Source organism: Triticum urartu, chromosome 3A, assembly GCF_056163025.1.
Source record: "Triticum urartu cultivar PI428250 chromosome 3A, HENAU_Tu73, whole genome shotgun sequence".
Lineage (NCBI taxonomy): Eukaryota > Viridiplantae > Streptophyta > Magnoliopsida > Poales > Poaceae > Triticum > Triticum urartu.
The window spans coordinates 391,282,255-391,295,962 of record NC_141875.1 but is presented as its reverse complement, the minus strand read 5'-3'; the positions used below and the strand labels follow the sequence as shown (position 1 = coordinate 391,295,962).

General features: G+C 49.4%; 1 pseudogene; it reads right to left on the bottom strand.

The window, feature by feature from the left end:
• Positions 1 to 11,274: 11,274 nt before the first annotated feature.
• On the bottom strand, positions 11,275 to 12,484 carry LOC147979804 (uncharacterized; annotated as a pseudogene).
• Positions 12,485 to 13,708: the final 1,224 nt, after the last annotated feature.

The window sequence follows — 13,708 nt, the reverse complement described above, 5'->3', positions numbered from 1 at the left end:
CGTCGGTTACGGGAAGCAGACACACCCTCATGTCCTAGATCTGCCTGTACATGTCGTAGCATGCGTATGCGTCCTTGGCCGCGTAGGTTATGTAGGCTAGATTCAGAGGTACCTCCCACGTGTTCAGGTCGTCTTCTTTCATGTTGGCGTATCAGGGGTCGATGATGGTCTGAGCGAGGTCAACCACGGAGTCCTTCTCTTGCCCATTGCTGATGATCTTGTATTCCTTCTGGATGTCGACAAGCTTGTTGCACCAGATGGCCGAATCGTCGCGTTCTTCCTTCTCTCCACCGTAGCGAAGGTGCAGTCGGCGCTGCCGATGAAACGGGCGAATGCTCCAGAACCTGGTGCAGCCATAGGACTGAGGTGAGGCAGAGCTTCACCGAGTCCGTATCGTTGGTGTACATCACATTCAACTTGGTGCAGCCATAGGACTGAACGGCGAACTCAAAGGGGAACTCCTTGCTGAAGTCCATATCCAGCAGGCTCACCCCTCGGATCGCCATTGGAGTCTCTTCGAGTGAACGAGTGTGTAGGCGGCGGCAGCAGTTCGTTTTTCAGCTCTTGGGGAACTGGATTCAATAGTAAGCTGAGTGTGCACAGGAGACAACAGTTACTACCCCTCCCTCGTCCGCTGCACGCCCGGCAGAAGATGCACCCTCGGCCACACGTCGGTTCACAAGCGGGTCTGTATTGGTACTGTAATAACAGGAGTTAGTGGTCACTTTACTTAAATTTAATTAGCTTTAATAGAAATTTATACTTAAAACAAGCAATGCATTCGCTCGTTTTATCAGTGCCACAGGATCAACATGCACAACAATTAGAGTTATTATTCTCAGGACTTTTGTCACACATGCACATTTGTCGCACTTTCACAAAGATAATACTACCAAGTTTGAACTGTTTGTTATGGTTGTTGTCCTCTGCATCATCATGCCGTGTTTCCCAGCTTGCAAGATTTAGAACCAACAAATAAGATCCAAATAATAAGTACAACAAAGATGCCTACACATCTCATTGATTCCCAGCTTGCAAGATTCAGAACCAACAAATAAGATCCAAATAATAAGTACAACAAAGATGCCTACACATCTCATTGATTCCCAGCTTGCAAGATTCAGAACCAACAAATAAGATTCAAATAATAAGTACAACAAAGATGCCTACACATCTCACTGATTCCCAGCTTGCAAGATTCAGAACCAACCCATTAGAGCCTTTTGATAAAGTGAATATCGGGATTAAATCCATCTTGTCTAGCCATGTCATACAATCGAAGAACTTGGCGAATGCTCTTGACCGTCACAACATCTGTAGTTGAGTATTCCTATTTGCACAGCATGTTTGCACAACACAAACAAGGAGACAGGAGAGCATGATTTCGCTTTAATAGCGGCCTCCTTGAACTCAACCTCCAGCTCTACTTGGATGAGGTCTGCCTGGACTTCCATGATTCAATTCATGCACCTTTTTCTGCAGTTCACCTGAAATGAAGTAAAGATTGCATCATTCAGTTAGCAAGAAGTACTTGCTCTTGTGAGCTGGCAGGTTCTTCTTTAGTAGTTGCACTAAAATTGAGGAACATTAAGGTTGGCTGTTCGGCTCATGTAAGGTGCAACTATAATTTTCTTATCCTTTTGTGCAGTTCCACTAAAATAAAGTGCCATTGTGGTGACAGTGACGGCTCCATCTTGCAAAGGCTAATAAAATGTTGCACGAGATTACCAGCAGAACTTGACAGAGATTTTGGAAACTCCAATCACCATTTTGTGCAGTTCCACCAAAATTGAGAGATGTTGCCCACGTGACATTTTAGTTGAACTACACAAGACACTCATTCCAAAAAAAGTGTTTTGTGCAGTTCACCAAAAGGTCACAATAGCAACAAGGTGAAATGGATATCCCTATCTGCACAAAAAGATAGAAAGTAAATAGTTGCTGGTCAATAAGAATATACGAAACATATACAAAATGAAAAGAAGCATCTTAATTATGTTCATGGCAATCATGCAAGGACAGTAGAAATTTTAAAACGTCAGCAATGCTTCATGTTAGCAAAAGCATTACGATCAACAATGAGATTCCTCAAATATGGGATTACTTTAATGGTGGCATTGCTTGTTTACCAGACACAGTAAATCAACAACAGCTAAAGAGTTGGTTTAAGGGCATGGGACCGTGGGGACACCAGGACACTCAGCAGCGTAAAGGAGCAACTTACTTATCATACTGGGGAAAACAGCAGGAGTGCCATTGTACTATGTGAGGACGGCAAATCTAATCCTAGAGACCTTTTACTATGTGAGGGCAGCAAATCTAATCCTGGAGACCTTTTACTATGTGAGGGCAACAAATCTAATCCTGAGACCTTTTACTATGTGAGGGCAACAAATCTAATCCTGGAGACCTTTTACTATGTGATGGCAGCAAATCTAATCCTGGACATACTCTGTTGACTTGTCCACCAGCCGCCACTTCTATCCTTTTTTCAACCAATAATAGATCTGTTCTTTATCCAGTTTGTACTGCGTTTTCCCATTATTTCCCTTTTCAACCAAGAGACCGGTTGGGTATCCGGTCTCTACTACTTTCACCATATTATTTCCTCTTTGAATCAAGTCCTAGATTCATGCTACAACTTTCCCCCCTTTCTTTGTTGTTTGAACAAAACCCTAGATTCGAATGCATGAAGTAGCTTTACCTCTAATAATACTAAAAATTTAGGTGGCTTTGGAAGAGCTGATGGGAGTAGAAAAAGATGCACATGCAGACACGTGGGGAGCTGGGGCAGTAGAGCAAGGCCGCTTTCGAAGAACTTATACCTGAGGGTCGCCGGGATGTCGGCGGTGGCAGGTCGGATCCGTGGACAATACGGCAGGGTGGAAGAAGGGTCGGAGGACCTCCCGAGCCGGCCATGTGTCGGAGAGAACAGCACGGGCAGAGGATCGGGCCCCTCAGGCAGTTGTGGGTTTCCTCCCTCGGCGGCGATGACCACGTGAACGATGCACCTTTTAGTCCTCTACACACACCGGCCAAAGGGATCCGGCCGGATCTGTGACCAGCGGTGAGTGGAGAGAAAATGTCGCTACCGCTGTCTTGTTTATATCTGGAGAGGATGAGAGAATGAAGAGAGCAACCCTAGTAAAGCAAGCGCTCAGGCCCCTGCGTCCATATATAGTGGAGTGATTATCTTTTTTCTCTCCACAACAAGCGTTTCAATTTGTGTACGTGGCATTAAAGAAAAGAAACTCTCTATTTAAGGTGACTACAGTACGACTCCTACTTACTACTACTAGTAGTACTACAGTATTGTTCACTTGTGCTCCCCACCCCTCCATTCATTGAACAACCCCACGGGTGAATAAACATACAGTAAGTACTGTATTTATATAGAACGAACAAGCTCGAACTATTTTCGCGTAGTTAAAAGTTGAGGGCGGGGCTTTTCCCGGGCAGTACGCGCGGCAGTTTTCGGGTAGGGCCAGAAGACTATTTTAATTTTTAAAAAAACTTCGAGACGACCACATAGCATGGAGCCGACCCCAACGATTTTGAGCTTACAGGCACGGTACACGCTATCCTAGACTACTCTACACATGAAATTGCCACACGAGTGTGCGGGCTGCGCTTGGCTCTTCGCCTCTTCGGGAAGTCGAACAATGATGGAATGCTACTGCACTGGAGGAGTACTACAGTATGCTTCTGGCCATCTGACACCGATTGAACTGCTGCATGTCCACCGCGTGCGGGAGGGAGAGCGTGTAGCGAAAGCTTCTCCTAGTCTTGCCAGCCACCACGCTCATGGGCGAGGGAGGGACGCTCCTGCCTTTGCGTGCATGATAGGTGGGCCCGACATGTGTGTGGCCAACCTGTCATACAGCCAAAGGCGGGTGCAGTTAAGTCTGCGAGGGAGAGGATAATCAAACTTCTCATTGATGTATGAGTTGACGCGACACATCAAAGCACTTCACTCGATATATTTCAATAATTTGCGTGTGTGACTCCCACATGCAGAGGCCGGGGGTCATCATCCTCCTTTTTGAGAAAAAACAGACGCGTGTGTGAGAGGACGAGTGCGTGCGTGCACCTCTTCTCTTCCTGTATAACGTACTACTAAACTCAGAGTACAAGTTTTTGTGGGTGGCACGATGGTGCGTGCGAGAAGGCCCGAGAGATAGGTTTAATGCGTCTGAAAAAAGGACTAGCCTAGAGCTCTCCACGCGGCTATTGTTTTTCTCAAAAAATTATGTTTATAAATGCATTAATTGCAATGCATGCATGCATAAAGTACATGCATTGGTCAATTTTCTCTTAATACTTGCATGCAATGATTTAATGCACCTTGGAATCTGAACATGTGTTGGGGAACAACCAAATTGAGCCTTATAAAATGGAAAAACTAAAATTTTGAGATAAGCCCTATAAAACCGGAAAGGAGGGAGTAGAAAAAGAAGTACTCCATCCGGGAATAGTGCCGCACTTCGAAACTAGAACCGTCAATAAATATTGAGCTTGCGTCTCGTCACATTCCAAATTACTCCACGCTATATTGAATTGCAAACCTGTTCACACCGATCACAACCTAAACGGTTTCCCACTTAGGAGCGTATTAGTACTCGGTTATAAATACTAGTGTGCCAAGATGACTGCACATTCCTCCTCAACTCCTCATCCACAAAAAAAACAAGTCATTCAGCATCCTTCCCTTGCATCTGCCATGGCTAGCGTGAGTTCTGGGTCGAGAGATTGCCACCAGGGAGAGGCGAGCATGGAAGCAAAAGCATGAGAGATGTCCCGCCGCGCGGAAGTAGCAGCATAGAGGTCCCGCCGTGCCGCTGAAGCAGCACAGAGGTCCCGCCGCGCCGTCGATGCAGCAGACTGGTCCGGCCGCGCCACGGAAGCAGCAGAAATGTCCTACCGCGCCACGAATACAGCAGAGATGTCTCGCCGCGCCGCGGCGGCCTAGGAAAATTTCTCGCAGGCAGGCGACGACTGTTACAGGCGCATGCATGCGATCGTCCATAGCCAGATGGATCAGATCTCCGGCTCGGCGAGGTTGCATGACGACATGATAGCCTCGTTTGAACAGGCTACCAGCGTCATCCGACAACTAAGGGAGGGAAATGAGAGGCTCCGGGCCGAGCGCGACCTGCTGAGGGAGAAGATCGTCCGAAGTGCAGACCAGCAGGAGGAGACCAGTGCCTTGTTGAAGAGGACTGGCGTCATCGTCAAGAAACTTATGGACGAGAATGACATGCTCTGCAACGAGCGCCAATGGCTAGTAGAGGAATCCGTGGATGTTCTCAAGCAGCGTCTTGAGGACACAAAAGAGCTCATCGCCGCTTGCTGCGGAGACTAGTTTCCTGGTTTCTTTTGATGTAATAATCAGTTTAGGATGTGGATTGTGTCGTCGGTTGTGAAATGTTGGGTTCTAGCGCAAATGTTTGGCCTTTGTTGGCCTCATGGGATGTTGCGATTTTAATCTGGTAGCTTTTAGTCCTTCGTGTTAGGCTGGAGTTGTGGTGAACTTCTTGTGAATTGTGGTGGTTTTCAGTAATGAAAATCGGAAGGGGAAAGCCCTTCTTTGATCAAAAAAGAAAAATTAATTGTCCTTATATATTCATTAGTCTTGCTATAAGTCGCAATAGATGCTATATAGGTCCGTCGGATCTTACATCAAGATCCGTGCTTTCAGATTTTCTTTTTTCTCTCTTAAATCTCAGTCGAGTGAGACATAGCCACGCCATTAAACAGAGGCTCTGGTGCCATTAATGGAGACCTTTGGAGAGAGCTGGACGACAGATGGAGGTCAAAGGGCTCTCCTCCCGATAAGCACGCGCAGGGGTCTGATCGCACGCCTCTCATACTCAAATTGTTGGGGAACGTAGTAATTTCAAAAAATTTCCTACGCACACGCAAGATCATGGTGATGCATAGCAACGAGAGGGGAGAGTGTTGTCCACGTACCCTCGTAGACCGAAAGCGGAAGCGTTAGCACAACGCGGTTGATGTAGTCGTACGTCTTCACGATCCGACCGATCCAAGTATCGAACGCACGGCACCTCCGAGTTCAGCACACGTTCAGCTCGATGACGTCCCGCGAACTCCGATCCAGCAGAGCTTCACGGGAGAGTTCCGTCAGCACGACGGCATGGTGACGGTGATGATGTTGCTACCGATGCAGGGCTTCGCCTAAGCACCGCTACGATATGACCAAGGTGGAATATGGTGGAGGGGGGCACCGCACACGGCTGGGAGAGATCAACTGATCAACTAGTGTGTCTATGGGGTGCCCCATGGCCACGTATATAAAGGAGTGGAGGAGGGGAGGGGCCGGCCCTCTCTATGGCGCACCCTAGGGGAGTCCTACTCCCACCGGGAGTAGGACTCCCCCTTTCCTAGTAGAACTAGGAGCCCTTCCAAGTAGTAGGAGTAGGAGAGAAGGAAAGGGAAGGGAAAAGGAGAAGGAAGGAAGGGTGCGCCCCCCTCCCTAGTCCAATTCGGACCAGCCCATGGGGAGGGGTGCGGCCACCCTTTGAGGCCTTTCTCTCCTTTCCCGTATGGCCCATTAAGGCCCAATACGAATTCCCGTAACTCCCCGGTACTCCCGAAAATACCCGAATCACTCGGAACCTTTCCGATGTCCGAATATAGTCGTCCAATATGTCTATCTTTACGTCTCGACCATTTCGAGACTCCTCGTCATGTCCCCGATCTCATCCGGGACTCCGAACTCCTTCGGTACATCAAAACACATAAACTCATAATATAACCGTCATCAAACTTTAAGCGTGCGGACCCTACGGGTTCGAGAACTATGTAGACATGACCGAGACACGTCTCCGGTCAATAACCAATAGCGGAACCTGGATGCTCATATTGGCTCCTACATATTCTACGAAGATCTTTATCGGTCAGACCGCATAACAACATACGTTGTTCCCTTTGTCATCGGTATGTTACTTGCCCGAGATTCCATCGTCGGTATCTCAATACCTAGTTCAATCTCGTTACCGGCAAGTCTCTTTACTCGTTCCGTAATACAACATCCCACAACTAACTCATTAGTTGCAATGCTTGCAAGGCTTATAGTGATGTGCATTACCGAGTGGGCCCAGAGATACCTCTCCGACAATCGGAGTGACAAATCCTAATCTCGAAATACGCCAACCCAACAAGTACCTTTGGAGACACCTGTGGAGCACCTTTACAATCACCCAGTTACGTTGTGACATTTGGTAGCACACAAAGTGTTCCTCTGTTAAATGGGAGTTGCATAATCTCATTTTTTTTAGAGAAAAGGCAGAGCCCGACTTTATAAATAAAGCCACATGGCAGCGTCACGAGACCAAACAGGAAAGGGACCAGTTAACGAGGAGAACGCACACAGCGCACGGAACGAAAAGTAGATAAGAGTAGCCAAGGAAGGATGGATACAGGCAACTGCCATACACGGCGCGCAGGCCGGAAAGGAGTGAGACCTAAACTCCGCCAACAGCACCACCAGGATTAGACGACAGGATCCCGTCCGAAGATGTGAGATGCCGAAGCCCGGATTTTGTCGATGAGCAGGTCCAGGGCATCCCGATCAACCTCCTTAGTCAATGATCTCCACTGCTGCAATAATATACATGATTTGAAAAGAACGTCAGCAGGCTTAGATGGGAAGATATGCTCAATAGTAAATTTGTTCCTAATGGTCCACAGAGCCCAACATAAGGCACCCAGGCCAACCCAAAACACCCTCTTGGTGACCCCAACCAAAGCTTTGGCTAGGGTTCGAATATCGGAGAAAGAGGAGGGGTTCCAAGAGACCTGAAGCCAAGATCTGACACAGCACCAAACCAGCTTGGCCAGCACGCAATTGAAAAAAGATGTGATCAGAGTTCTCCAAGGCCCCACATAGATGACAGAAATCCGAGCCAGGCCCATTGTGCTTTTTAATCTGGTCAGCAGCCGGCAGGAGACCACGAAAGGCTTGCCAAAGGAAAATTTTAATCTTAGGAGGAACTTTGGACTTCCAAACACAAGAGAATCTGGTCGAAGGAGTACCACCAATAAGTCTAGAATAAAGCGACTTGACCGTAAATCTACCTGAGGCTGAATGAGGCCAGACTACAGAATCGGCCGACTCCGAGAGCACGGGGAAGAGGGCAGAGAGACTTTGCCAATCTTCCAACTCTTCAGGAGACAGGGCCCGACGAAAGGCCAGATCCCAGTTATTAGCCGCCACCTCCTCGATGGAGATACCCGGATTAGGACAGTAAGAGAACAAAACCGGAAAACTCTCAGCGAGGGGGGCATCCCCCGACCACCACTCCAACCAAAAGCGGACTGCCATCCCATTACCAACATTAAATTTAACATGTTCCAGGAAAATAGGTCTGACTTTGACAAGGGATTTCCAAAATTGAGAGCCGCGCCTCGCGGTGGCAAACAGCGGGTTGGAATGTGGGAAGTATTTAGCCTTAAGAATCGAGAACCAAAGCGAGTCAGCCCCACTAGTTAAAATTTTCCACCATGACTTGATAAGCAAACAAATGTTCATCACCCGAGTATTAATAATACCTAACCCCCCACGGTTTTTAGGCTTACACATATGCTGCCACTTGACCAGCCTATATTTCCGTTTGTCATCCGCGGAATTCCAGTAGAAGGCTCCCCTATGTTTGTCGAAGCCAGCATGCACGCCATCCGTAAGAAGATAGAAGCCTATAAGAAACATGGGGAGAGAGGATAAGCAGGAGTTAATTAGAGCAACTTTGCCAGCATTGGTTTTATATCTGCCTCTCCAAGGGAGCACCCTGTTCCCCACTTTAGCGACCGCCGAAGCGAAATCTTTAGCATGGAGCACGCTAGGAGAGATAGGAAGGCCTAGATATTTAAAGGGAAAGGAACCCAAAGAACAGTTCAGAAGCCTGGCAACCCGCAAGGCTTCCGCCTCATCCACACCTGTCACCAGGACCTCACTTTTAGCGAAATTAATCTTAAGACCCGAAACAGCTTTGAAACACAACAGGATGAATTTAATATTGGCAATGCAGGTGTCATCCAGCTCCACCAAGATAATTGTATCATTCGCATATTGCAAGTGGGAAACACCCTCCGGAAGTAAATGAGAGACCACAGGAGCAATGTGCCCACAACGGGCCTCCCTAGGAAGCATGCACAAGAAGGCGTCAGCCACAAAATTAAAAAGAACAGGGGAAGCAGGATCCCCTTGGAGAAGGCCCCTACCATTGGCGAAGAAATTGCTAACAAAACCATTAACCGAAATGGCAGTATGGCCACCCAAGACCAACTGCATGGTACGATGAACATAAGCACCGTCGAAACCTTTAGCAAGAAGGACCTGCTTGAGGAAGGGCCAGCTAACGGAGTCATAGGCTTTCTCAAAGTCTAGCTTAAGGATAACCGCTTTAGCTCTCCGAGCGTGAAGATCGTGAACAATCTCATGAAGGGATAGGATACCATCAAGGATGAAACGCCCTTTGATGAAAGCAGATTGATAAGGACTAATAATTCTATGAGAAACCGGTGATAAACGATTCGCAAAGCCTTTAGCCGGGAATTTGGCGAAGTTGTTAATCAAAGCAATAGGTCGGAATTGGGAAATAACATCAGCACCCTTAACCTTGGGGATCAGGGTTATCACTACATAGTTCAGGCGGGAGATATCGACAGTACCAAGACAGAAGCCCTGGATAACATTACAAACCAGCTGTTTCAACTGGGGCCAGAATTTCCGAAAGAAAGGAATAGAGAAGACGTCTGGCCCAGAAGCAGCATTAGGATTGGCAATGTTAACAACATCCCAAATTTCCTGATTAGAAAGAGGGATCATCAAAGAGGCATTCTCCTCGGGTGAGATTTTAAGACCTAAGTTCCAAAGGGAGGGAGAAATGGAGAAGCCCGATGGAGGTTTAGCCCCCAACAACGAAGAGAAGAAATCCACCACATGAGCCATAATAACAGACTGCTCCGAAGATCGCACACCATTAATGAGGAGGCTATTAATACCACATCGTCTACGCCTGCCGTTCGCGATCGCAAAGAAATACGCCGTAGGGGAGTCGCCTTTTACAGTCCAGTTTAGAGTACCCCGTTGACGCCAATAAATCTCAGCCTGATGGTGTAACTGTATTAAAGCAGCCTCCAGATTATAACGAACCGCCCAACCATCGTCAGAGAGCCCAATAGAATCAGCCGCACGATCCAGCGACAAGATCTGGTCTTCGAGGAAAGATTTGGTGCGACGATCCTCCGCCGCACGATTACGAGACCAACCTCTGAGGAATTTATGCAGGTTATAGGAACACGAATGCCAATCATCCAAAGGCCCAAAGGAGCGAGCATTGGATGATAGAGAAAGGGAGATCTTCGCCGCAACCATATCGACAAAGCCATCCACAGCCAACCAGGAGGCGTCAAATTGAAATCTAGCCGGAGGCCTGAGGCTAATGGAACCATCGTCAAGAATTAAGGGGGTATGATCGGAACCGATAATGCATTTGGCATAAAGAGAGGCCCTAGGGAACAAGGAATCCCACCTAGGACAAAGGAAGACTCTGTCAAGCACTGATCTAATAGGGATTGACTGATGATTGGACCAGGTATAACGAGCTCCCCCCCGAGGCAGCTCACGAATAGCATTGGCACTAATGAAGTCGTTAAAGGCATTAGCCAGCGGCCAGGAGAAGTTATCATTACTTTTTTCATTAGGGCACCGCAGAAGGTTAAAGTCTCCCCCGATGACCATCGGTAAATTACAAGCATCGATCTTCAACGAAAGTTCATTAAGAAATAAAGGCGACAAGGAATGGTCCGCAGGCCCATAGACGACGATAAACTCACAAAGAGTATTCTGAGCTTTATGAGAGAGAACAACACTGGCCCAAAAGATCCCATGATCAAAAGCAACAAAATAAAAAATATCTTTATTGGAGCCTATCAAGATCCCGCCAGAGTGCCCCGAAGCAGGTAAAAAGTTCCAATAGGATTCCTTGAAGGTTTCTACCGGCCCCACAAAGTCAATAGAGTTAGAACGAACCAGATCTTTAAGTTGGTCATGGCGCCCCCTAGCACCGAACCCCCTAATATTCCAGAATAACGCCCTCATTTATAAGAAAGATTCTTGATTCGAAGGCTCGACCTGCAAGGGGCCACGTAGGGTTTAGCACGCTTATCGGTGCCCCTTTTAGACAAGTTGGATTGGGGCTGGCCACTACCAGCGCCGGCGTCCACGACCGGACCACTACTAGAAGCCCCTACCTAAGAGGCAACGGCCTCTTTGGCTTTGGCAATGGCAGCCTGAGCCATCTCGTTAGCCCGAATAATAGCAAGAAGAGAACTAGGAGAACCAACAGACAAATCAACCACCACCCCCACATTCGACATAATATTTAAAAGATGATCATCCGAAAGAGAAGGTAGAACCAACCGAACCGGAGAAGCAACAACAGAGGGAACGGGAGATGTACCTGGGGGAGGGAGATCCTTCGCCGCAGCCCGCTTTTCAGCCCGCTCTAGGACAGAAACACCTGAATTCGCCATCCGCCTTCCTTTGCGAGCCGTGGACACAAGGGATCGAATCGTAGGCGACCGCGCAGTAGGAGAGCCAACATGGGGACCCGAACGGGACATAGATCCCAAATCTTGATCAAGACACCGACAAACCCCCGTCATGGAGTGCTTCGAGCCCGACGAGTTCCGGCTCTTAGCCGAGAATTTGCGCACTGAGGATTTCTTCTTCCGGAGGGACTGGGATTCCACCACATCATGAGCCGGGGAGCCCGGAAGATCTTCAATTCCCGATCGACTGGGGGAGAGCGGGCGGACAGGAAGATTGGAGCAAGCACCAGAAACGGGGGTAGCAGAGCAGGGCGGGAACTTCGACATATCAGCACCAGCAGCAGGGACATTGGGAGCAGCAGACGGGATCACCGAATCATCACGAGGAGCAACACCAGAGGGAGCTTGGGATTGAAACAACTCACGTTCAGAATCTGCCAAACCATCCCATTCAGATTGGGTGAAGCGGAGGTTAGACCCATGGCTCTAATTAGGGCCACCCAGAGATCCGTCCCCCTCCTTATCATGCTTGTTCGAAGGGTTAGAAGGGGGAGGAGGGGGAGGTGGAGTCTGAAAAGCAGCCGTCCCATCCACCCGCACCCGAAGCTTAATACCATTGGGAGAAGGGAAGATATCAATCGAGCCATGAACCCGTTCAGGATCCACACACCAAACCTTCATCCTAGCAGGGCCAACCTTGTTCAGAGAGTCTTCATCCACCTCGATGGGCTTCCCAATCAGAACCCCGAAAGACATGAGAAAAGCAGATGAACGGAGACCAGCAGGCATCGTCAATCAAAACCCAGACTTGAGAGAGAGGACCAACTGCCGTACCACTGCAAGAAGCCGCTTTAACAGAAACCACCAATTGATTGAGGGGCAAGGTGAAGCTAGTGCATGAGGAAATCATCCGCAAACATTCTTTGGAGGGAAACACCACAGAGAACTCAAATTCAGATATCTGCACAACTTGTCAGTCCCATCCAGCCTCATCCCAAATGCGAAGCCCTTCTAGAAGAATTTGGGGCGAAATCTTTTGATCCTTGACCGTAACAATTGCAGCATTAGACAGAGCAGGTGCCACCTCCCGGACAGGCAGGTCACCGTCGAAGGCGAAAAAGGCGCAACCGGTGAGGCCCGAGCCGAACTGGATGACCGCGGGAGGTTTCTGCCTAGCCATGCAATTGACCGTGAGGTGACCATCAGAGCGACATATCAGGCAAAAAGGAGGGTTGGTGCAGTGAGACTGGAAATGGCCAGGCCTGCGACAAGCGAAGCAGGTGAGCGCTGAGGGGTTGTTATGGGAAGCAGAGGACGGGCGGGATTGCGGAAGCGACGAAGGAGGAGGAAGGATCCCATCCCCCATCCCCGGAAAAGGCGGCGCCCCAGAGGCCGGACCGGGCGGCCAACGCACCGGCCCCGCGAAGGACCGAGGCGGCGGACGAGCACCAGCACCAACCCCAACCGAGCGAGGAGGAGGAGGGGGGCGCGACGGAGCAGATGGACCGCGGCCCACTCCCGGAGCAGGAAGGGAGGCAGAAGACGAAGAAACACCACCGCCAGAGGCCACCGCCGCTGCCCACGGGTCCAGCAACGAAGAGAGAGAATGGCTAGATCCAGAGCCCTGCGGGCTGGATCCGGGCACACCAACCCTCTCCGAGCGCTGCGACCACTCCAGACCGGAAGCCTGAGCCTCGCGGTCACGAGCCACCTGCTCGCGCGCTGCTTGTTCCGCCTCCAACTTGGAACAGAGCGAAGCCTCGAGCTCCAGATCCACCACGGAGGAAGGGGAGTCCTCACGGTGTCGCTTGCTGCCCGAGAGCGCCTCGCAGAAAGAGCCCCGTGACTTGTCCATGGATAGCACCACAACAAAAGGAAGGAGGAGGGGTGGAGGTGGGGAGGATCTAATGAGGCGACGAATGGGAAGATGGTGACGGCGCAGATCGGAAGCGGAAGCCGGAAACCCTAGCAAAGGGGAGGAAGAGCCGCGGGGGATCTATAAATAGCCCGTCCGAGCCATGCCCACCTGGGCTCGACTCGCCACATGGGCCAAAGAAGGTTGAGGAGCAGGAACCCGGACGATGGGCCCAACTGGGCCGGACGGGACCAGAGGGGGGAAATCTGCCACCGACGA